Source organism: Sciurus vulgaris, assembly GCF_902686455.1.
Source record: "Sciurus vulgaris genome assembly, chromosome: 3".
NCBI classification, from domain to species: domain Eukaryota; kingdom Metazoa; phylum Chordata; class Mammalia; order Rodentia; family Sciuridae; genus Sciurus; species Sciurus vulgaris.
This window is the reverse complement of record NC_136463.1, coordinates 181,536,111-181,559,974: the sequence shown is the minus strand read 5'-3', so window position 1 is coordinate 181,559,974 and position 23,864 is coordinate 181,536,111. Positions and strand designations below refer to the sequence as shown.

The following is a 23,864-nucleotide window of genomic DNA, read 5'->3' as shown; positions in this document are numbered from 1 at the left end:
CAACCCCTAAAACTGAGGCATAGGAGGAATCTTCTAACTGCTGTGTTTATCCCATTCCTTAAGTAAAGGACAGAAATGGTCCAGCCCTAGTGGTTCCCATCAGGCATATGCTACCTTGCTGTGGGATGAGCATAGAAGATGATTATCGTGCAAGGCCAAAAAGATGCCAGGGTTTGCAATTACGGATCAAAATCCTGCAATCAGGCCTCCTGGGTGTCTGCCTCTGTTTTTCAATTTGGTGGATTTTGCTGCCATTTTAGAAAAGCTGTCAGTTCCCTACAGCAAATGGTTGTCACCACTTTTGTCACCTTCCAGCAGGTGGCAGTGTAAGTCCACAGGATAAGGAAACTTCTAGGAAGTGTTCTGAGGTAATGGGGAAGCCCACTGAATCTCCCAACTCCAAACTCACCCTTGGCTAAAGAAGGATAGTCATGAATCTGCAGGAAGCCTGCTCAGCACACTGAAGAGTTAAATTCCAAGTGAGTTAGAGGACCAGCTTCCTGTGTGCCTGTTCCATGCCTTTTCTCCAGTGTTTTCCCTTTATCTCCGTGTAGTCTCCATCAGCCTGAAGAAATAGCAAAGCTTTTCTCACCCTTTGAAAATAGTACTCTGGGGGCTGGGGAGATAGCTCAGTTTGTAGAGTGCTTGCCTTGCAAGCACAAGGCCCTGGGTTCGATCCCCAGCACCGCAAAAAAAACAAAACAAAAAAAAGAAAATAGTACTCGTGACTCTACTGCTCTGCCTGTTGACCATGCTCTAGCCTCCGAGCAGTATGGCTTTTGTGATTCAATGTTCCTTTTGTGCTAAAAGTCTCTGTGACTAGAGACTGCCAAATCCAACAGTCCATCATGCCTCGGTTTACCTGTTTAGCATTTGAGAGACTCCTTCCTGAAATGCCTCAGACCTTAAAAATTATGCAGACACTAGTGGGGTAGCTCTGTAACAGGGACAAGTGAAGAGGATGGAAAAGAACGAATCCCCAAGAATTAGGACCTGTCCTTTACCCATCTCATCTTCCCTACAAACCCAGCTCTACCACTTGGTTACACCCCCAATCTGTTATTTTGAGATCGGGGTCACTAAGTTGCTCTGACTTGCCTGGAACTTGTGATTTGCCTGTCTCAGCCTCCCAAGTAACAGATTACAGGTGTGTTCCGTTGCATCCAGTTGAATTAGCCTTTTAATAGGTGAGCCAATGGCTGTTTCTGCCAGTCTAGCAATGCAGTGCAGAGGGGTGAGTTGCTGGAAGGGATGCCTCGTTGACCCCTCAGTTTGGAGGAAAGCAATGTTCCTGTTAGTCTCTGCTATCCCATAAGCTCAAAGGATGCTGGGGCGGCTCCCCACAATTACCTGAGCAGTGGGAGACTGGCGGGAAGCAGGGGACCTGCAGTAGAACACAGAGGCACTGAACCACGTCCCCAGCCCTTTTTATGTTATTTGGAGACAGGGGTCTTCCTTAAGTACTGAGACTCTCTTTGAACTTTGATCCTCCTGCCTTAGCTTCCTGAGTCTGGAAGTTCGGGGAAATGTGTGAATATGAGACCTAGGAGAAAACAAATGACTGCGTTCAAGTTCATGGCTATTCCCACATTGTCCATGCATGGCAAGATTACATTGAGCCCCAGAAAACCACAGCTGAAAAAGTTAAGGAGCTAAGTCAAAGATTTCAGCTGCCATAGAGTTTGGAGCTGAGGTTCTGCCCAGTTGGAGGTACTTGAACACCAACCTCCTCACTTGAGGATCATACGTTAGAAGAAAGAACCACAATCAAGGTTTAAAAATCAGTGGTAAAACGATCTTGCCCCAGCAAGCCTAAAACGAACACCTCCACATAATAAAATTGCTTGTTAGAATGAAATGACAGGAAGAGTTTCAAGACAAATCCAGTTAAATAAAATGTCTAGTTTTAGACGTACAACTAAGTAGGAAATTTTGAACAAGGGCAAACGTTGCAATTTGTGCACAAGGACTGGGCTGGGTTGGCTCATGCCTGTAATCCCAGTTACTAGAGAAGCTGAAGCAAGAGAACAAGTTTGAGCCTTGCCTGGGTAGCTTGGCAAGACCCTGTTTCAAAAAGGGCTGGAGATGTAGTTTGGTGGTAGAGCACCTGAGTTCAGTCCCTGGCACTGCAAGGAAATTTGCACATAGGGACTTCAATGATTAAAGATACATAAAGGAAGTGATAGGAAAAAGTTTAATGAAGATAGGGGATTTCTAGAGAGATGGGGAAACAGCCAAATATATTTTAAAGCTGCAGAGTGGAATACTTGAAAAGTTTACTAGAAGGGCTTAGAAATCAGTGAACCAGAAGATGATCAACAGATAATCCAAACTGAGGTTCAAAAAGAAAAGATTAGGGAAAAAGTGAACTGAGTCTCGGTGGCTATCAAGATGTTTAATGAGTGTAGTTGAGTCCCTGAAGAAAGGAGACAACAGAGGTAGAAAATTATTTGAAAAACAATGGATAAGGAATTTCTCAAATTTGATCACCTACAGATGCAAAAAAAATAAAAATAAAAAGCCCACACCTCAGCACATCTGAATTGTTGAAAACCAAGATTAAAAACTCCGAACACATGGTGTTGTGCACCTGTAATCCCAGTGGCTCAGGAGGATCAAGAGTTCAAAGCCAGCCTCAGTGAAAGCAAGGTGTGCTTACCTAGACTGTCTAAATAAGATACAAAAATAGGACTGGGGATGTGGCTCAGTGGTTGAGCGTCCCTGCGTTCAGTCCCCAGGCACTCCCTCATCCCAAAAGAAAAGACTTGAAAGCAAAAGGGCCTATTACATGCAAAGGAAATTACTTTTCCCCCCCTCTGCAGTATTGGGGATGGAGCCCAGGGGTGCTTTACCCTTGAGCCACAGCCCCAGGCCTTGTTCATTTTTAAAAATTTCTACCAAAGTTGTAGAAACTAGCCTTGAACTTGTAATCTTCCCACTTAAGTCTCCCAAGTCACTATGATTACATGCGTGCAGGTAGACAAATCAGTAATAATATAGGTGAATTAAAAACGAGTCAGTTAGACCTCAGCTGAAGACAGTCTTCTCAACGCACATGGACAGTCACCATAGTGACAGCTCCACCACAGAACTAACCTCAAGAAAGTTTGGCCCTGGAGGGATGCCCTGTGGTGCTGCAGGGCTTGGTTCTGTAAGCTCCTTCCTCCGGTGTCTGCTGTCACCAAGGAACAGGTCGGTCAGGAAGCTATGCCTTTCGAAGACCGGGAAGGCCCTGTGGGACCAGAGGCAGTGATGTGTAGTTAGGATCATCCTGAGTGACCATAACGTGGAATCCCTGTTGAGGGTGTGTGCAGGTTGTCAGGCGCAAAGAGAAAGAGTCGAAGTGAGTCTCCTTTGGATGCTCACCAAAAGAAGGCTCACTGCAGGAAAAGACTTCATGGCGAAGGTGTCGCCAGATGACTTCCAGATGAGGCTGCACAGCCACGCATCAACTGTTAGCCAGTCCTTAGTACTGAGCCAGGATTTGAGGTTGAGTCACCAGAAATTACCAGTTAAGTTTTGTTGACTACTCCGAATACCAACACCGGCAGATCTGAGGAATAAAAGTAAAGGTGTGCTATGAAATTTTTAAGAATTGAAAAAAGGGCTGGGGAGATAGTTCAGCTGGTAGAGTGCTTGCCTCGCAAGCACAAGGCCCTGAGTTTGATCCCCAGAACCACACACACATAAAAAGAAAAAATTGGAAAAAAAAGAGCCAAGTCTGGGGTGGTGCTTGTTTGAGGCCTCAGAGGCTGAGGCAGGAGGAGTGCACATTCAAGGCCAGCCTCAGCAATGTATCTCAATAAAAAATACTAACAACTGGAAATGTGGCTCAGTGGGAAATCACCCCTGGCTTCAGTACCCAGTAACAAAAAAAAAAAAGGAAAATATGTATGTGGTATATATATATTCTGTCAGAAATAAATTAAAAACCATGAACAATAGAAAATCCCTAAATATTAACATCTAAAAATCCCTAAAGGTTTATGCATTAAGTTTACATCTGAAAACCACTTATGAATGCCTCAAAATGTCACTGGATAGGGATCCAAGGAGGTCCTCCAGAGGAGAGAAGGGGACCTCAATCTGGCTCTTAGGTTCTTCTTTTTTTTTCTCTTGGTACCAGGGACTGAACTCAGAGGCACTTAACCACTGAGCCACATTCCCAGCTGTTCTTTTATATTTTATTTAGCGACAGGTCTCACTGAGTTGCTTAGGACCTTGCTATGTGGTTGAGGCTGGCTTTGAACTCCATCCTATCTCAACCTCCCGAGCTGCTGGGATTTCAGGTGTGCACCACCGCGCATGGCTGGCTCTTCGATTCTTGAAACACACCACAGAAAAGAATTTCAGAGACACTCAGGGATTTACTTAGGAAAGCAAGGAATACACACTTGAAGGGACAGTGTGGGCTATCTTGAGAGTGAGATGCACTTTTGGGGTCTTGGGCTCTTATTTTTATTTCTGTGATACTAGGGATTGAATCCAGGGGTGCTTTACCACTGAGCTACATCCCCATTCCTTTTTATTTTTGTTTTGAGACAGAGTCTCACTAAGTTGTCTAGGCAGGTCTCAAATCTGTGATCCTCCTCACCACCTCCAACTGCTGGGAACATAGGTGGGCACCACCAGGTCTGGCTTCAGCCTCTCACTTTTGTCTGTGACATTGAAAGGTCTTTAGTGCTCATAACCACTCAGTTTCTCAGCCACATGCAGGGTCCTCTGGGTCTTCAACTCTAGGAACCAACCCAGCTCCGTCCTTCCGGGGCATCAAGGTGCTCCTGGGGATGGCTGAGGGGCCTTGGGGACAGAAGCATTCCTGTGGAGGAGGCGGGCTGCACAGAGGGGACGCCTGGCGCCAAAACCAAGGAGCATGAGGAGGGTGAAGATGAACAGCCACGAAGGGGAGGACAGTCATAGCACACTCTGCCACCGCCCCATATGTGGTCTGGAAGTGCTCCTCCGTGGCTTCCAGGCCCTCTGCCTTGTGGAGACGGTTTGAGGCTGGCCCGTGTGCCAGGATCTGCTCCACGCTCTGGGTCACAGCATTCTTGCCTCCCTCCACCTCACTCTGGGTTCTTCACTTGGTCATCCCTCCACCTCTACGTCCCACCAGCCAAGGCCTGTGCACAAGGGAACTTTCCTGGTTGGCTTCCTCCCGGGGCCGCCCTCCACCTCCTCTCTACTTTTACAGGAAACTTCATGAACACAAAGTTCACTAGCATAAGACATATGAGGGAATGTCAAATTTTAGAGCATAGGATGGGTCATGGTGGTTTGGTTCTTTGTGGGATGGCTAGAAGGACGCCGTGTAGATTCTAGTATTTGGTTTGTTTTTGCAATACTGGGAATTGAACTTGGGGACTCCCACGTGCTAGGGAAGTGCTCTGCCGCTGAGCTGTACCCCAGGCCCAGCAGACAGTATTTGAAAATGTAGGCACACGGTGGGTCTCTAACAGTATTTTCCCTTTGGCTTTATTTAATCCAAAGAAAACACATTGTGAGCCAGGTGTGGTAGTGCATGCCTGTAATCCCAGTGACTCAGGAAGAAGCAGGATTACAAGTTCAAGGCCAGCCTGGGCAATTTGGTGAGACCCTATCTCAAAATGAAAAACAAAAAAGGACTGGGGATATCAGTGGTGGAGCATCCCTGGATTCAATCCCTAGTACCAAAAAAAAAAAAAAAAAAAAAAAAAAAAAAAAAAAAAAAAATTGTGTAAGCTGGCAATATAGATGGGCATTAATTGTATTCGGAATACTCTAAGCACCGTGGGTCTTTTCAACATTCAGTCCCAGAGGCATGAGGAGTGGAAAGGAAGATGCTCGTTGCAGTTCTTAGCTTAGTTACAGTTTCTTTTCCTTTCCCTGATAGTCTCATTTCTACCAATTCTTACTCCTTCTATCCGAACTCAGAGAAATTTGATAATATTTCAAAATGAATGATAATGAAAACACATTTTGAGGCACAGGTTAGTCATCCTTAGAAATTCATAACTTAAAATGCTTGAGAAAAGAAAAATAATAATAATGATTTAAGTTACCAGTTTATGCAGGTAAAAGAGGGGAAAGAAATTTGCTCAAAATAAGTAGAATAAGGAAATGATAACTGCATGAAAATTGATATTAAAAATAAAGGCAAAAGTTGGTTCATTGAAAGAACTGCAGGGAGGGCTGGGGTGTAGCTCCTGCCTAGCATGCGCAAGGCCCTGGGCTCAGTTCCCAGTAAGAAACAAAAAGGACTCCAAGCATTTCTGTAATAGCGCATTCCTTAGCAAGATTGAAGGAAAAGCAAATAGTAGAAGTGAAAGATATCACAGATGTTAGATGTGAGAAAACATCACGAACGACTTCATGTGTGATACAGGGGGTTAACCCAGGTGCTCTACACTGAACTACACCTCGGGTTCTTGTCTCACTAAGTGGCTGAGGCTGGCCAGAACTTGTGACTCTCCCACCTCAGCCTGCCAAGGTGCTGGCATTGCAACATGTGCTACCGTGCCCAGCTGTTAAAAAATTAACAACTTACATGAAATGAGTTGCTCTTTAAAAAAAAAAGTAAGTTTCAAAAACCGACACAAGAAGAAAAGGGCCTGGGCATGGTGGTGCATTCCTATAATCCCGGCAGCTCAGGAGGCTGAGGCAGGAGGATCGTGAGTTCAAAGCCAGCCTCAGCAATTTAGTGAAGCCCTGTCTCTAAGTGAAATACAAAAAAGGGTGGGGTGTGGCTCAGTGCTTATGTGCCCTTTGGTTCAATCCCCAGTATAAAAAGAAAAAAAGTAAAAGAAATGGAAGATCTGAAGAACACTGCATGCGCTGATGAAATTCACACTGGATGGAATTCAAGGTTTAATTCATACTTTAAAAATGGGATAGATAGCTTTCTGGTCTAGCATGTGTAAGGCCCTGGGTTAGATCCCTGGTACCCCCTTAAAAAAACAACAAAAACCCACAAAGACAACTCTAGAGCCAGAAGGCTTTATGAGTGAATTCTGTCAAGTGTTTAAGGAAGAAATGATACCAATCTTACAAAAACTATATCAGAAAATAGAGGAGAGAACATATTCCAATTGGTTTTATGAGAGCTGGTACCAAAATATAAGGATTTTACAAGAAAAAAGCACCGATATTTGTCATGAATATAACCATAAAAATACCTTTAAAATATTAGCAAACTCACTGGGCATGGTTAAGCACTCCTGTAGTCCCAACCATCTGGGAGGCTAAGGCAGGAGGATGGCAACTTAGTGAGGCCCCATCTCAAAAAATAAAAAGGGCTAGAGATGTGGCTCAGGGGTAAAGTGCTCCTAGGCTCAATTCCCCATACCAAAATAAATAAATAAATAAATAAATAAAATAAGGACAGTTTCAGCAATTTAGTAACACCTGAGAGATAGCTGGGCTCTTGGGAAGAGCAAAAAGGAGCCCCTGAGTCCTGGAGTCCTGGGTCTACAAGTATGTATGTCATACTTGTTCAGCCAAATAGGTAAATGAAACCTCCATTGTAGGCTTGTAACAGCAACTAGGACAAAACATAACTAATTCCAATGTCGCCAGATTCAAAGACTTACACAACATACTGCTGATGACTTATGGCTAGACTGACCAAAGAGAACCGTTCTCAACCTCGAATATAGAATGATTGTCATGGGACTTGGTTTTCAAAGACGTTTGGCTGAGAACCTGCACGTTTCTTCTCAGGAATATCACAGGTGTGGAGAGTTGAACCCTGGGTGTGTGCTTCCTTTTTGGTTCTCCAGAGGCAAGGACTTGGGCGTGTACCTTCGCCATCCTCAAGTAAAGCTTTGCTTGGGCCTTGCTTTTCACACACCCTGGAGTTCTTTACAATGGCAAAAGTCAAGAACCCACCTGGCTGAGCTGAAGTCTCATTCTCTTTCTCTTTTTTGGCAGGACCCCCTCGGATTCCTGTCTGCTGTCAAGAAGGTCTCTCAAGAAAAAGAAGTCTAAAATATTAGCTAACTGGGTTGGGAATGTAGTTCCGTGGTGGAGCCCTTGTCTAGCATGCAGGAGGCCGTGCAGGGGAGCCCCTATATTCCATCCCCAACCCTGGGGGAAAAAAAGCAAATCAATCTACAAGTATATGGGAGTGATGATTCATCCTGACCAAGTGAAGCGTATCCTCAATTCAAGGTTGGTTAATGTGAAAATCAATGTATTTTCTACGCATTGTAGAAGCAAGGAGAAAAATGATACTATCATAATAATAAAAGTAGAAAATCATTCATCAACGTTCAGCAGTCAACATTCATGAGAGCACAGGCCTGTAACCCCTTCCCGAATGTCACAGTCTTTGTGGTGTGCAAAGGCGCCTCTCAAAGCAAGAATTCCTCGATGGCGTCGCACATGCGCAGTGAAGAGCAAGGCGGTGCCCACCTGAGCGCAGTCTGTGGCTTCATCCAGCTGCTCGCTCTAGGGCAGCACCAGGCAGGGGCTTCCACTCCTTTCTACAAGCTGCCTCACAATGTTAAATGCCCCTGTTCTAGAACATTCCACATTGTTAGACAAGCAACTTCTCGTGTTTTCTTCTGATCCTGTCCCAAAAGAAGCTCGATAACTCCCACGCATGTGCCCTTGCCCCTCTCCTGTCTTCCTCTCAGGGAGGAAGTTTTTGTCTGGCACTCTCATCAGCACTTCAACAAAAGCTCATTATTTTGCTTCAACAAAAGCTCATTATGAAATAGCAAACCAAGTGTTCCAGGTTTTTTAAATTGAGCTTTCCTTACACAAAACACCATGCATCCTTAAATGCATTTGCAAGAGGAGTCCTCTCAGTTTTGCTGGTTTCATTCTTTTATTGAGGGAATTCTTAAGCACAAAACACTTGGCCTTTGTGTCCTGTTATGTCACTTATCAAAAGCAGAACTGGCTAGGATGAGGTCTTCACACTTCTTGTCCTTCAGTCTGTAAGGTGGTGTCATGGTATCCAAGATTTCTTTCCGTGACTGTGATGACTTTCGACCCAGCCCCAGTTCCTCAATCAAACGTGAATCCAGCCGTGCAGTGATGGGATGAAAGTCCAAAGTCGGTTACTTGAATAGAGGAGATTATCCGAGATAATGGGAAGTCTCGAGTCAATCAGCAGGAAGGTCTCACAAGCAGAGCGAAGATTCCCTGAAGAAATCCTGCCAGTGAACTTAAGGTCCTGCAGAGAGTTCCAGCCCACCTGCATGGATTTTGTACATACCAACCCTCATAATCATGTAAGCCAATATCTTGCAAAAAATGCCAGATTTAGTTGAGGCACCAGGGCTCAATGGTAGAGCACTTGCCTGGCAAGCACATGGCCCTGGGTTCAATCCCCAGCACTACCAAAAAGTTAAAAGTTTTATATATATAAAATTCATAAAATTCCTCAGTATTCATAGATTTCATATTTGCAAATTCACTTGCAAAAATTTATTTTATAATCCAAAATTAATACTCATAGCACTTTTGTGGTCATTCAGGGGCATGCAGAGTGGCATGCCCCTGAATGACTCTCTACCATCCCTTTCCAGCTCTCATCCTATAAGTGTCCTTTTTAGCTCTAGTTCCTGCATTATTATTTTTTTGTTGATTCCCCTGCTTAATGTACACCCCACATGTCATGCTGGAAAGCATCTGGTTTCCTGTGATATGTATTTTGGAGAAATTATGTATTAGAGAAGTTTTACTCAGGCATTAGATTTATTGCTGTCAACCATGAGTTCGAGGTTAATGAATCAATCATATACTAAGGTGAGTTTAAACAGAATCAAACATAAAACAAGGTTAGGGGCTGGGGTTGTGACTCAGTGGCAGAGTGCTCACTTAGCACATGTGAGGCCCTGTGTTCCATCCTCAGCACCACATTAAAAAAAATAAAATAAAGGTATTGTATCTATTGGCTCAACTAGCTGCCAGTATTTGGCCCCAGCCCCACACCATTTTACAACCCAGATTGTCAATCTGTGAACATCCCAGCCAGCTATTGGTCCACTCGCCAGCCTGCGCATATTCTCACCAGTTATTGGTCCAGATTGCCAGTTGTGAACATTCTTGTCAGTCAATGGACCGTTATTAGCCTGCAAAATTTGACTACTTAAGAACGGCTCTACCACCTCTCTCTCTCTCTCTCTCTCTCTCTCTCTCTCTCTCTCTCTCTCTCTCTCCCCCTGTGGGCAGACACTGCCTGTCTGCTTAATAAAATCTCTTGCGTGAGTTCCTGCGTCCGGAGTGGTTTCTGGGTGCTTTCATTGGTGCCGTGACTTGCATGGGCTCTTCTACTGCCACTTAGGCGGGCGGAAGCCCATCTGTCACCCCAGAGCCTCAGACGTTGGGTTCACCTTCCATTCGCCCAGACACTCTCCTCCACATCCACCACCGGCTTCCGATTGGTGAGTTTTCCCCTAGGTCGGCTTCAACACTCCTCCGCTGACCTGAGATGTGACTGTTGATCGTGTGGTGCCCTTGAGGAAGTTGAGGAGTGGGGGTTCCCCCAGCCACGAACAGCTGGTCCCCTTAGTTGACCTTATCTGACGGTTGGGTCCCTGATCTTTATGGTGGAGATTCTCTCTTAGGGTTGAGGCTCCTCTTTGCACTCGCTCTCTAAAATCCTAATGTCAGGTCCTCAACTCTCTTGGCTTTTGCCCGGCATACACTGATGGTTGGGTAACCACCCCATCACTGTGCTGCCTTCTTGTCTCCTGCCAACTAGTCTGTGACTTCAGCATGCCTTGGACACTGACTTGGCTGTATCAGTCTCCACCATGGGATCTGGGTCCTCCATTCTGCCAGATTCACCCCTGGGGTATCTATTAGACAATCTGACCCCCAGCTTAAAACCACCAAAACTTATCTTTTAGATAATCAATCCAAAATGGCCACACAATGGCATACAACTTCTGTGCGCCAGTGGGCAGATGGAAAGGAATTCCTGACCTTCAAGCTTTCTCTTTCTTGCACACTAAACCTGACCTTTGCTCTTCCTGCAAACCCAAACGCCTCCTTTTAGTTTCTTCTTCCCTCTTTTTTTTTTTTTTTTTTTTTTGTGGTGCTGGGGATTGAACCCAGGGCCTTGTGCTTGCTAGGCAAGTGCTCTACCAACTGAGTTATATCCCCAGCCCTCTTCTCCCCCTCTTAATCCCGCCTCTTCCTCTGACTTCAACTCAGCTAACAAACCACCCCCATACCAGTCCCCTGCAGCAGAGGCCCCTCTGGCCCCTGCTCCTCCATCTCCTTTGCCCTGTTCTGTTTCTGCTTCCATTCCCCTGCCCAGCCCACCCAGTCCTCCTGCCATGAGGTCCCGCGCACATATTCCAGCCCCACTATGGGAGGTGACTGGTATGGAGGAAGTATCCCTAACCAGCCCAACAGCCAGTGGCATGTTGCAGTAAGGAGTATGATATAGCAGCCCCATTCCTCAAAAGCAGTGGGAGATAATGTTTCATAATTTTCTGGATCCAAACCTGACCTGATTCCCAACCAGGAAAAAGGGTGAAAAAGCCCTCGGCAATTTCCTCTGCCTGGCCTTGCTGAAGCCTCCCTGGAATGTAGACTCCAGCAGGCTCAGCGAGGGAACAACCCGAGACTGAAAAAAGTGTGCGTTTTAAATTTCATGGGCTGCAACACAGAACTCTCACTCTCTCTTTCCCTCTCACCCCCGTCCCTGCCTCTTTCTTCCTTGTTCTCTCATGCTATAATTAATGGCCATTATCATTTTTTCTTCTAGGACTCTTGTTTTGTTTTGTTTTTCTTAAATGCTATATTTTTCAAGTTCACAATTTTGATCCTACATAACTAGGTTAATGGGTTTTTGATCAGTTCTATTTTTATTCAACTCTAGAGTTATTTTTGAACATCTGTTACATTGCAATGGAGAGTCACCTATAAAAAGCTACAAGACCTTTGTTTTTATGTTATGTGTATATCCTGTTGTCTGATATGGTGTTATCTGTCTATATATATGTGTCCAAATATAGTGCTCATGAATCAAAATTAAAAAATGGATCCATATACCTTTAAATCACATGATTTAAAAAGGGTCATTTAAAATTGGGTAAACAAATTAAGGTGACATGTCTTTGAAATTACTTACCTCACAAGTGTCTAGGTGGTCAAATTAATAAAATATTGATGTCTATAAAATGTCTAATATCAATTGTTTCTAGGACTTTTCTTCAACAGGAAAGAGATGGCAGATACCATTCAATACACTTGTCTGATATCTTGGTTTTTTAGTTAGATTTGACATGTATGGGATTATTCAAATGTGTTTGTTAGAGACATCTGATTAATTTACAAAGTTAAATGCTAACTCCTTAAAAAATTGCTTTGTGTCATCACTAAAAACAAGGTTACTAAGACTTAAGTTCTAACAGGACTATATGCAAAGGGATCCAAAAATTTCAACTGTGTTTCAGAGTACTGTACATAACAAAATATTTCATCTTAATTTATCTAAATTCTTAAATCTCATAAGAGTTGTTTCAAAATGTGAACAAAAAAAATAAAGGGTTCTAGGTACAAAAATGTATTTAATAGAAGGGGAAAAAGATGTTTTTCTTTACTATCAAGCACCTGTGAAGAAAAAAGCATGTTCCCGTAAAGCCTTAAGGCTTTCCTGGCTCTCCCCTGAGACTCCAAATGGACATGTGTGTACAAGTTCATTGAGAATTTAAACCTAAGCTAATTTTAGTATGTTGCTTCAAACATGAGATCAAACTTAATTCTCTCTGTCTTTAAAATGTAAACCATGTAGAAGTTACATTTTTCTCTATTTACAGAAAAAAAATTTTTTTCAGAATGTAGCTCTTCTGTGAAATCATTACACACTCACTCAAAGACAGTTACTTTGGATTAGGCAGAAGGAGAAGAAAATGTTTCTGGGTGGGTAGGAAAGTCTTTCTGTGATGAATCCTGGGATGGGATCCACGGTCACTGCCTGCTGGCTCTCCCCTCATGGGGATCTGAGATGCCTTGACCATGCCCCCTCCTCCCTGGCCAATATCTACCATAGGGTGTTTCTGCCTCTTACTGTTGCTGACCTCCTCGTCCACCACAGAATTCGACACCAGACAGCCTTCGGAGGCAATGAGCCCTCAGAGCTCTTCTACGGTGGCCCTGAACTTACTCTCTCTCTCTTTCTCCAAAAACCCCAATGCTGGGTCAGGGTCTCCTTCAGCTTTGGCCATAGACCTCTCAGGGATAGTGATAGCCCTCACTGATGGCCTGCTCCTGTGTGAGAAAAGATTGTGGGGACAACCTTTCCTCTCCTGTTTCCCTTCTCCGGGCTCCTGAGAACTCTTAGTCATGGGCTCTGCCTAATCTAAAATTCTCTGTGACCCCCACCCCCTTGGCTGTCTCCTCAAAAACATTCAGCCTCTCTATTTGACTCCAGATCTCAAACCTCGCAGGCTCATTTTCCATTGCAACAGTCTGACCCCAGTATAAGTTGAACTCCTCTTGGCTGGAGAATGGGACTTATACAACTTCTGTCACTGCAGCAGCAAGTGGATAGAGATTCCCTGTGTTCAAACCTTCTCTTCTTTTTGCTCACCTCTCTTTGTGTCAATAAGAATATTATTGGGGATTTATATATATCATTTAATGCTCTATAACGGGATCTGTTAGAGCCTGAAACATGAAAGCATTTTGCCACTTTGCCAAACAAAAGGAAAGTTAAAAGGTCTCTGAGCCATTCCTTGATTTATGTTTTGGATATAATGTCATTGTGTTAACATTCACATAGATTCGGGAAACAATATATGTAAACTTCTTAAAATGACATTTAAGAAAGAGGCAAAGATCAACTTCAGAATTAGAACACTTTACCTAAGATTTGTAAAGAGCCCTGTCTTACCTGCCATAAGGCTCTGCCTCCCACCCTGCTGCATGTCAGAATGGCTCCAAAATAAGCCAGACTTCAGCTTATTTAAAGTTATATTCAAAAGATTGTTTTTTGTCGTAAAATTACTGTGATCTCAAGCAGGGGATATAATGTATAGCTCAACCAAAATTCAAGATAGCTATTGCACAAACTAAATGTTTTACTGTTGGTAATTCCATTTTGTATTTTCCTTGTAAACTCCATAACTGTTGCCTGATTAATGTTTTGCAGAAGTACTACTTCAAGAACAAACGACCTAAATTAGAGATAATAAGCCATCACCTATAGGACAGATAAGACAATATAGGCCCTGATTAAATAAATGGTGGTAAATAATGGTATAAAGCCCAGTACTCTTACTTTATGACTGGTGGGACTGGCTTGCTGAATGTTTAAGGTCAAACTTAGAGATTGAGATTAAAATACAGGGGCCAAGAAAACCACTATTTGACTCTTGTCCTCTGAGTCAGCCTGAACCCAGGGAATGGGAGAGTTTCTCTAAGGAGCTTTGCAACACTGGGCCACACGACCTCCTGATCAGGGAGATTAATGAGAATACTAGAGGATGAGAAGCTGATCAGTGCATCTGCTGCAAAGATGACGGTCATTGAGAAAGGGAGACCCTACCTAGCAAATGGCACTAAAGGAGCTAAGAAGCTGCTCTTAAGTTCCCCATGAGTAACCTCTGTGGGAACTCAACTGACCCTTAACAGCAGACAGGAACAAGGTCAATTTGACCAACTTGGTCTTGAACACCTAGCAAAAACAGTTGTAACCACAATACAGCCGTAACTGGGTTTAAAAGGAAAGACAATAGTTCCTTTATTGGAACTTAAGACCTACACTTGTGTTAGCCCCAAGAATAAGTAAGATTGGAGGCTACAGGGGCTGGGGAGATAGCTCAGTCAGTAGAGTGCTTGCCTTGTAAGCACAAGACCTGAGTTTGATCCCCAGCACCCCCCCAAAAAAAAAAAAAAAAAAAAAAGATTGGAGGCTACAGAAGAGATTCTTAGGCAGGAGTGCCTGATAAGTATAAAGAGAAACTGCCAGAGTTAGAAATTTTTGGTCATTTTAAGGTCTACAGATCTTCCTAAACAGGACATGCCTCCTAAATTGCCTATAGAAGTTCCTACAAGATCAGATACACAAGTTCGAGACCTGACAGACACACACAAGTTCACCAACCAGTCAATCAACCACTTCTCCTTCAAGACTAACAGCCACCCTGACACCCAAAGCCGATACCTGCAATTCACTATTGACACTTCCACCTCCCAAACTCTGCTCCCACCTAAAGCCCTCCCTGATCCTCTTTTTTACAGGAATGAGAGTCTTTGCCCCTAATCAGCAGGAAGAAGCTACAGAAGAAAGCCATTGTCCCACCCCCGGTGTCTATAAAAACAAAAAGGGAGAAATATTGGCTCAGCTAGCTGCCAGTATTCTGCCCCAGCCCCACACCATTTTACAACCCAGATTGTCAGTCAGTCTGTGAACATCCCAGCCAGTTACTGGTCGGCTCATCAGCCTGTGAACATTCTTGGCAGTCATTGGTTGATTATTAGCCTGCGAAGTTTGACTACTTAAGAACGGCTCCACCACCACTCTCTCTCTCCCTCCCTCTCATTTTTATACATTTTCTCTCTCTCTCTCTCTCTCTCTCTCTGTCTCTCTCTCTTTCATCTTCTCTCTCTGTCTCTCACCCTGTGGGCAGACACTCTGCCTATTTGCTTAATAAAATCTCTTGAGTGAGTTCCTGCGTCCGGAGTGGTTTCTGGGTGCTTTCAGTATCCATCTACAACTAAAAAAAAAAAAAAAAAAAAAAAAAAAATTAAAATTGAAAAAAAGGTCAGGTATAAATCAGTTGATGAAATTCCTTTCTCCAGAGGCGTGTGGGCACCGAACCTTGTGCTTGCCTAGAAGCATTGCTTCTCTGTTAGCTAATTCAGTGTTTCCAGTGACTTTATAGATGATGACTAGCTCCACAGCTAAGGGGCATTGACTGTATCTGCCACTGGTTGTGTTCTCTGCTTGAACCCAGACTGATTCCGTGACAAAGTCACAGACTGCTTACATACTCTGGTATGTTACCTACATTTATATTTGAATGAAAGTTAAGGATTTGTGAAAAAAATAAAGAGCAAGTGTATCTAAGTTTATGGATCCCCTGAATTCTCTCTATGGACCCCTTGGGCCCTTGTGAACTCCATCTGGTGAGCAGGTGGTGGAGGCTGGAGGAGAGTGAGGATGGCCTGTAGCTATTCCTCAAGCTGAAGTTGTCTCCCAGCCTGACCCATCCAAGCACAACGGTTGCCAACAGGCATTCTGGAGGGGTTGCCCAGGAGCTCCAAGGTCCCTCCCTCTCCCTGTGCTAAACTCAGAAGATGCAACTCAGGTGAGCAGGGGTGGGGTTGATTTTGAGTGTCAACCTGACTGGATCGAATGGGCAGATCATTACTTCTAGGTGTGCCTGTGAGGGTATTTCCAGAGAAGATTGGCCTCAGGGTCCACAGATTATGCCTTCAATCCGAGTAGCACCAGCCAATTGACTGGCAACCTGGCTGGAACAGTAAATGCAAGAGGCAGGAAACACTCTCTGGCTCCTCCTTCTGGAAAGATGAGTTTTCTGCCTCTGCTGCCCTCGGACATCAGACTCCAGGTTCTTCAGCCTTTGGACTTGGGGACTTGCCCCAGCAGCCTCTCTTGGGCCTTCAGCCTTGGACTGAGGATGCCACTGTCAGTCTCTCAACCTCAGTCTTCCAGGTGGCCATGGTGGAACTTTCCAGCCTCTGTGATGGTGTGAGCCAATCCAGCAAATCCCCTCATTTTGTACCTTCTCTTGGTTCCATTTCTCTGGAGAACAGTGACAAATACGCCAGGGGCTAGGTAATTCTATACTTCTCGTTTATTATTCTACCTGTGATTTTAACCCCTCTTCCTGTCTGCAAAAACTTACTTTTTGTTTTTTTCAGCACTGAGGAATGAGGTCTTGCACATGCTAGATAAGCACCATCCCCAGCTCCCCACTCCTTTTTAATTTTTTTTGCAGGACTTGAACCCAGGGGTGCTCTACCACTGAGCTACATCCTCAGTCATTCTTTTTCTTTATTTTGAAACTCTCTAAGTTGCCTGAGCTGGCTCAAACTTGTGATCCTCCGGACTCAGTTTCCCAAGTAACTGGGATTGCAGACATGCACCAGAGCACCCAGCTGCCTTTTTTAAAACAAAGTAACGCCTTGATTTAGTAGATCTGGGATGACCCTCTGGCAGTACACTCAGACCACCAGACCATCTCAGAGAATGAGATTGGTCTGCTTGGTCAAGTCCATCTCAAAGGTGAGCTGAGAACCCCAGTGTACTCTCTTGGCCATGCCACCACACTGAGTGGCCTTCAGCTCAAGGTTCTGGGGCAAGAGGACTTCCTCCTCCTTGGACCATGAGGCTGGCCTTGACCCTTCCTGTCTGAGCTCATGTTTTACCTTCAATGGTGTTCCCTTCCATTGGCCCTGCTACTCCCGTCTTAACATAGGTGTTTTGTCCTATTTTGTGGACAAGAACTGAGCTTCACGGGGCAGCTACACTGGCACAATGTTTGTTCGTGGCCAAGCTGACCTCAGTCCCTCGTGGATTTCAGCTTTACCAGACCCTCTGGCCTCAACATCTTCCCTGCTTCAGCCTCTGACCCTGCTTCAGGCCTGGGCTGCTAAGGTTCCGTCCCCGAATGATCTGCCCCCCATCTCTGGCATGAGGTTAGAGGATTTGCACCTTTCTCTCAGGACCCATGGTTCCCACCTCAGGCTGCCCTGGGAAAAGCTGCTACAGAACTGGGACCCCGCCCTTCCCCTCTCACACTCTCACCCACCACGTTACACACATCTCAGCTGAAGAATCATCAGACAGAAACTTCAGATGGGATTTCCCCAAAGTGGCCACGTCTTCAGAGGGCTCCGCCGGGATTCCGTCTCCTTCTTGGAGCCTCTGGGGTGCCTTGCTAGGACCGTGGCCCTGGTCCAGGAGCCCTGAAAGTCTCAGGAGGCTGTGACTGCACTCTCCACCCTGGGAGCGGTCTCGCTCTGAGAATCTGCCAGCTCTGGACCTTCCACAGACTCGGACAGAGACTCTTGCAAGCGACGTCAAGGGGCTCGTGGGAGCCCCGAGCCTTCCATCCTCACCCCCGGTATCAAGGTTCACCAGGTCAGGCAAGGTAAAGGCAAAAGCTGAAGAATCCACTTCTATTTTTATAAATGCCCTCAGGCCTCAGGGACTGCAAGTCTAGGGGCAGGGCCTGGCCTGGCGACCTCTGTTAGGACCCACGGGGAGCAGAACCAGGGGTGGATCCTGCTCCTACAGGGAGTTGGCGGGATGTGAGCCGAGGAGTGCAGCGCTCCAGGCTGCCAAGTCCGTCTAGTTGGACGATGCGCACAAAAGTGCCCCCGCCTCACACACTGCCTGCGAGTCCAGGGTCCCATCTGACTGCACACCCGGGAATACCCACAGCCCCCTTGAATTTGATGATTTGCTAGAATGAGTCGCGGTCCTCACTGAAAACTACTATCCTTGTGGTCACATTTATCACCGGAAAGGATACAAATTAGAACCAAAGGAAGAGAGGCACAGGGGAGGTTCCAGGGAGGGTCCCCTTGGAGTCACGGATGGCCATGGTGTGTGAAGGGACAGTATTGCCAACTGGGGAAGCTTGCCTGAGCTTTGGTGGCACGCTTGGCTTTGGAGTTTCATCATGTGGGCCTGAGCGATTGACACACCGTCCAAGGGGTCGAACTCAATCTCCAGCCCAGCGCCTGCCCCACCTCTGGTTGATCTGTCATTTCATGGCCCACGGGGCCCACCGTGAGCCACCCTGTTAGGCTAAATGGCCGGGAAGGGTTCCAGAGGCTCATCGTGAACAGTGAAGAACCTCCTGTCATTTGGGGGTTCGAGGGCTTCCTCTAGGTTACCTCCCAGGAGCCAGGACAGAGGGAGGGCTTTAGTCAGCTTCTTTCCCCTAGTGTGACTAAAAGATCTGACCAGAAAAATTTTAGGGTAGGAAAAGTCTATTTGAGGGCTCACAGTTTCAAAGGTCTTTCCATAGAAGGACGGCTCCATTCCTCAGGGCTCCAGGTGAGGCAGAACATCATGGCAGGAGAGTGTGGCAGAGGGAAGCAGCTCACATGGTGATCAGGAACGAGAGAGAGAGAGAGAGAGAGAGAGAGAGAGAGAGAGAGAGAGAGAGAGGAGGAGAGGGGGGAGGGAGGGGGAGAGAGGGAGGGAGGGGGAGGGGGGAGAGGGAGAGAGAGAGAGGGGAAGGGGAGAGGGAGGGGGAGGGGAGGGGGAACACAGCTCACCAGATACAAATACATACCCTAAAACCACACCCCCAATGCCCACCTCCTCCAGCCACACCCCACCTGCCTTCAGTTACCATTCAGTTAATCCCCATCAGGTGATTAATTCACTGATTGGGTTAAGACTCCCATAACCTAATCATTACTTCTCTGAACCTTCTTGCATTGTCTCACATGAGCTTTTGGGGGACATTTTATGTCTAAATCATAACAGGAACGAAGGCCAGATATCTCTCTGGGGAGGCAGAATTCCTAAACACACAGCCCCTGACCTCAGCTAGAAGGTGGGTGGGTGCTCACCCCAATTTTGGCCCTATATTCCTCTCTGTGAAGTACCCCTACAAATCTCCCCAAGTCTGAGGACTGGCAGTGAGGTGAAAGGCTGGGGCAGGTGGCTGAAGGAGGGTCCTGGCTCAGGGTGGGCAGGAAGTCACTTGTACTGCCCTCCCAGACACAACCCAGCAGCCCCCACTGATTTGTCAGGGTTTTTGAAATAAACCCTCTGGCTTCTGCAGCAATGTGGGTAAACCCAGATTTCTGAATGGTCACTTGTAAAATATCAAGATGAGCTGGACCTGTAATCCCAGTGACTCGGAAGGCTGAGGCAGGAGGATCACAAGTTCCAGGCCAGCCTGGACAAATGAGCCAAACCCGGTCTCAAATGAATAAAGTAAAATGAAGGGCTAGAGGTGGGGCTCAGTGGTAAACCACTTGCCTCGCTCGCCTTGAGGCCCTGGGCTCCATCACTACCGAGGAAGAGAGGAGGGAGGGAGGGAGGAAGAAGTGTCACTCCCTCGTGCCCCTCCACCACCTCCTGCCCTTGGGCTCCCCCTTCTGGGAATAAAGGGGAAGTGGCTCACCTGAACTGCCTGATGTAGGGCAACAGATGTTGACCACAGAATGTGGTGGTTCCTCAGGGTTTGGGGACTCAGAGAGGACAGAAGGTGGGCCCTTCCGTTTTAAACTGGCTATGCTCCTTCAGGAGGCCTTCCAGGTCCTCTGTAAATCAAAGCATGAAGTTGTCTAGTGAGAAGAAGGGGGATGTCAGAATCAAAGGCTTGAGAAGATCAGAAAAAGGTCTCAAAAGCATGGAAATAGACCCAAGAGCACATATACACTCAGTGAGTAATAAACTTGGCAATATGCATATATATAATTTATATTATATATAATTTTTTTTTTTTTTTTTTTTTTTTGCAGTGCTGGGGATTGAACCCAGGGCCTTGTACTTGTGAGGCAAGCACTCTACCAACTGAGCTATATCCCCAGCCCTAAACTTGGCAATTTAACTTGACAAATAAGCCAATAAAAATGGACAAAGTCTATGAAAGAGCCAAGGCAGGATCATCATGCCCCAGGGTCTTTGTCCATTTTGTATTGCTATAACAAACATCTGTGGCTGGGTACTTTACAGAGAAGAGAGATTTATTTTGCTCACAATTCTGGTCTCTTCAAAGTCCAAATAACATGCCACTGGCATCTGTCAAAGACCCCCTGGCTGTGTCACAGCATGGAGAGGCATAAAGGGAAATGACTTCCCTTCAAGAAAAGGCCGCACACTCAGGGGCCCTCACTTCATATCAACCTGCTCTTGCAAAAACTCCGTCCTGTGAGAATGATGTCCGCCTCTCTTGCGGGTGATGCCCCAGGACCTAATCACTTTTCGCTAGGCCCCACGGCTTGAGGATCCACCTCCTCACCATGCCACTACAGTGGGGACCAAGCTCCCGTTCCAAACCCTGGGGGCACAAACCGTATCCAGACTGCAGCACCTGGCTACCAACCGGTCTGGGTTCATGAACATACACGAGTTCACGAAGTGGCTCACCCCTTGCGGACAGGCGGCCAGGTTCAACAGAAGCCCAGGCGTGTAGCCAGCGACCTCCAAAGGCTTGGAACGCTCCTGGGTAGAGCCTCCACTGCACCTGTCCCACCACCATGGCTTACTCAGAAAAACAGCTGGCCTGAGTGTCACACCATGGGGCTGAGAGGCTGGGGTTGAGGACATCCTGTCCCTAAGGGGGACAGAGCCTGGGCTGTTCCAGCCAGCCCTCTTGGTCTCAAAATGTCACATTCCCAGCACATTCTATAGCTGGTGAGTCCAAGACCACCCAGAGGACTGTCCTGTGCCGAGCTTTCTCAGAACAGGAAATAGGAATGACACAAACACATGACAAGATGCTAGCCTCCCTGCAGGAACCTGAGTTAAAATCCCTCCGGAGCCTACCAGGTGGCGAGGAGCCGGCTTCACCCACACCTGCGGGCAACTGTCTGTTGTTGTAGGACATGAAGCTTGTCACAGTGTCCATGGACAGCAAGGTCAGGATAACTTCCTCTTCTGGGCCAAGTTATGTCCCCACAAAATTCATATGTTGAAGTCCTGACCCCCAGTGCCTTAGAATGTTAGCATGTGATTGAATCTAGAGGTAGGTCTTCTTTTCTTTTCTCTTTTCCTTTCTCTCTCTCTCTCTCTCCCCCTCCCTCTCCCCCTCCCCCCCTCCCTCTCTCTCTCTCTCTCTCTCTCTCTCTCTCTCTCTCTCTCTCTCTCTTTCTTTCTTTCTTTCTTTCTTTCTTTCTTTCTTTTTCTCTCTTTTCTTTTCTTTTCTTCTCAGTGCCTCACACATGCCAGGCAAGTGCTCTGCCATGGAGCTACCCCCAACTGGAGCAAGGGTCTTGAAAGAGATAATTATGTTAAAATGAGGCTGTTGGGTGGGCCCTCATCCAGTATAACTGGTGTCTTTAAAAGAAGGGGAAATTGGACCCAGACACATACAGAGAGATCCTGTGAAGACCCAGGGAGAAGGCAGCCATCGCTAAGCCAAAGAGTCCTCAGAAAAACAACCCTTGATCTTGGACTTCCAGTAAAATTAGTTGCTCAAGCAATGATCTACATAGTGCTCTGTTATGGCAGCCTGAGCAGACTAATACTCTGTCAAAACCCAAATTGAAGCCAGGCACAGGGGCACACGCCTGTAATCCCAGCAACTTGGGAGGCTGAGACAGGAGGATCACAAGTTAAAAGCCAGCCTCAGCAATTTATCGAGGCCCTAAGCAATTTAGCAAGACCCTAAATTTTATAAATAAAATTATTTTTTATTTGTAAAAAATAAAAAGGGGAAGGAGGCCAAGATGGCAGACTAGAGGGAGGCTTCATTCCTTGTTGCTCCATAACTTGGGTTTCAAGCGGAAATCTGTTTCTTTGTGAAGCAGTCTTTATTGCTTATCGATCCCCTGCCGTTTACCTCATTTGTCTACTGCGATCACCTGCAGTCTACAGCATATCGACTACTTTTTGAGTGCAGATTGCTCACTGACTGCCCCCTACCATCCATCATTTTCCTGTTTGCCTGACTCTTGCCTGCCCATCGCCTGCCTTTCACCTACCCATCACCCACCACCTGAGGCCCACCTGCTGATCATCTGCCAACAGCCTGCAGACCGCCATTGGATCGCCAGCTGCCTGCTGTTGCCTGGAAGTTCACTCTCACAGTCCCCCCAGGTTTGGTCACACATGGCTGCTGCCATTTTGAGACAACAGTCAGGACCTGCAGGACCCCTGGCCTGACTGATGCACCCTGCCTCTGGGACCCCTCAACCAGACCAACCACCCTGCCTCCAGGACACCCAGCCTGACCACACCCATGCCCCAACCTACAGCTCCCCATTTTTTTTTGACAGTTTTTATGGTTTTATTTAAGCACACAGAAAAATGTGCCCATGAACTGTCTATTTGTTTTCTTCACTGCACTGGCATTGGGATTGGTGACTCTGATGGCCAGTTGGGCTGCTCTTTCCATGATGGCTTTGTGATTCTTGGAGGAAATGTGAGCAATCTCAGCACAGTAAGATTTGTTGCACATGAGCAGCACTTCCAGCTCCTTCACATCGTGGACCAGGAACTTCTGGAAACCACTGTGCAGCATGTGCTTTGTCTTCTTGCTGCTCCCATAACCAATGTTGAGCACCAAGATCTGGCCCTTGAATCTTCTCCATACCCTGTTGTCAATACCTCTGGGTTTCCACCAGTTGCACTTAATTTCGACATATCAGTTTGGTGCTGGATGAACTTCTTGGTCTTCTTTTTGATGATTTTGGGCTTCAAGAGAGGTCTAAGGGCAGCCATGATGCCAAATACACATGGCAGCCACCTCTGTAGGCAGTGCTGAGGAAGACTGCAGCTCCCCATTTGCCAACACGTTTGGAAGCCAGTGTGGACATCTTGGATTATCCTGGAAGTGGAAGCTGCCATCTTTAGGTGGGGCAAATCCCATCCTGAGTCGCCTGCTGGAGACTGAAAGCTCATTGTGAGGCACCTCTCATGTATCACGCTACTGAAGACTGGGAGGTTTGAATACTATATAACTATTATATTGTAGATTTTTTTTCTCCTTTTTGAAAAATTTTAAGTTTTTATTTCTTTATTTTTATTCCTCTATTTTCTTTCTGTTTACCTGTTTCCTCTGAGTCCCTTTTCTCATGCTAACAACAAACTTTTCTTTTGACTACACTTTCACTCTTTCTATGATCTAGAACATCTATATACTCTTTTCTTATCCCATTAACAGTTAAATCCTATGCCCCTCCCCATCCTCTTTGTCCTCCATTAGAAACTGCAGACCTTATTGCAAATCTATTTGCTATACTGTAGATAATAATTGAAC

The 23,864-nt window shown here is 46.0% G+C and overlaps 1 pseudogene across 1 annotated transcript; it reads right to left on the bottom strand.

Moving 5' to 3' along the window:
• Nucleotides 1-22,892: 22,892 nt before the first annotated feature.
• On the bottom strand, nt 22,893-23,326 carry LOC306658340 (large ribosomal subunit protein eL32-like; annotated as a pseudogene). The gene has a single exon. The product of its transcript is annotated as a large ribosomal subunit protein eL32-like (transcript).
• Between the last annotated feature and the right edge of the window lie 538 nt (nt 23,327-23,864).